The 1,887-nt window shown below is 36.0% G+C and overlaps 1 non-coding gene across 1 annotated transcript; it reads left to right on the top strand.

The window, feature by feature from the left end:
• Positions 1-269: 269 nt before the first annotated feature.
• Positions 270-376, top strand: LOC141636240 (small nucleolar RNA R71). The gene has a single exon (XR_012540865.1). It is a non-coding gene; the product is annotated as a small nucleolar RNA R71 (small nucleolar RNA).
• Positions 377-1,887: the final 1,511 nt, after the last annotated feature.

The following is a 1,887-nucleotide window of genomic DNA, read 5'->3' as shown; positions in this document are numbered from 1 at the left end:
ATAACCTTCTCAAACTTCAAATTAATGGTGTCAATATGAATACTAAGTTGAGCACCCAATTGAGTAATAGAGTCCACTTCATGCTTTCCTCCTCTAGTAGCCTTCCGAGGTCTACTATATTATGAGTTATGGACCGCCATTTCCTCAATCTTGTTCCATGTTTGATTATCATCAACTTCGGTAAACATACCATTTGATCCCATATGAGAATGTTTCAGGAGTCTTCATATAAACCATTCCAAAATTGTTGTACAAGGAACCACTCGCTAAGTCCATAGTGTGGACAAGATCGACAAGTATCCTTGAATATCTCCCATGCTTCATACAAAGATTCCTCATCCCTTTGTTTGAACCCGGTGATTTGGGCTCTTAACATGTTAGTATTTTCCGGAGGCTAGAATTTCTTATAGAAAGCAAGTGCCAATTTCTTCCAAGAGTCAATACCAAGAGTAGCCTTATCTAGGCTCTTCAACCATTGTTTCGTTGAACCAATCAAAGAAAAAGGAAATAATACCCATCGAATTTGGTCTTGAGTAACTCCGGTTTGAGAAATCGCATCACAATAGTCACAAAAAGTCTCCATATGAGAATGAGGGTCTTCAATAGGCATCCCCCCAAATTGACTTCTCTCAACTAATTGTATAAATGTGGACTTTTCAATAAAATTACCGGTTAAGTGTTGTGGTGTAGGAATACCATTTTGTAGGTTCTCCTCGGTTGGTACGGAATGTGATGAAAATTTAGGCATTGTGGGTTGATTTTGTGGTTGGTTTTATGTTGGGTTATCCTCTCCTTCTCTTGCAAAAGGGTTGATGAACTCAATATTATTTGGTTGAATGTCCAAAATGTCAACAATACCTCTCAAAGTATTTCTAGCAAGTCTTCTATTGTTGGTCAAAGTTCTTTCAATTTCAAGATCAATGGGTAACAAGTTACCTTGTGATCTCCTAGACATGCAAAATATCAAACAACTTGAAAACAATTAGAACAAACCTTGAGGAGTTTGACTTCCCCGAGGTAAAGAAAGACACAACTAAAAACAATCAAAGAAAATCAAATCAAGTTAACACAGTCCCCGACAACGGCGCCATTTTTGGTTCGTCGGTTTTGTTACTCGTCGTCAAAAGTTACCTTGACCAAAATAATATTTATAATTTCACAAACTACTCTAATCTTAGTAAAGAGGTAAGTAAAGGTCGGATCCCAAGGGACGAGTATTGATGTAGAATTTTCGATTGCAAATGGTTGTGTCTAAGGGTGTTACAATTTGGGTTGAGATAGGATATCAACTAAACTAATCAACAATGTAAATAAAGTAATGTAAACAAGCAAGATGATTAAAATGAGATATAAAAAATTTATTAAAAGTACTAGAGTGTCATGGGTTCATAGGGGATTCATGGGATTTGATCATACAAACATATTTTGTACTAGATTCAAGCACTTATTGTTGTGATGGGATCAACTTAGTGTATATCTTACAATCCCTAAGAAGGTTTGGGTCCCGGAGCCGAATCGATTAGATTGTACAACACCTACAAGTCGACTTAATCCTTCCTATCCAACTATATGCATGGTCTAATGAGGTTGGTTTATGTCTTACAAGTCTCATTGAAAAGGTAAGTGATGGGTCAAAAAAGCAAGGATTCATACGCTCACATTTTTTTTTTTTGCTAAAAGGTAAGAAATTATATTGATCAATGAAGAACAACAGTACAAGACATTTTAGTACCATACAGTTTCAGTGCATATACTTATACTAGTTGCACTCTAGACAACCAACAAGTATCTTTATCAGAAATTACTTGAGGTTTACAACTATGAAAACGCTGAGAGATGCTAGCCTTAATAAAATTGAATACACAAACAGCTCTCTGTACTTGTCCA

This window comes from Silene latifolia, chromosome Y (assembly GCF_048544455.1).
Source record: "Silene latifolia isolate original U9 population chromosome Y, ASM4854445v1, whole genome shotgun sequence".
NCBI lineage: Eukaryota > Viridiplantae > Streptophyta > Magnoliopsida > Caryophyllales > Caryophyllaceae > Silene > Silene latifolia.
Note: the sequence above shows the minus strand (reverse complement) of the source record. Positions and strands in the feature narration are given on the sequence as shown.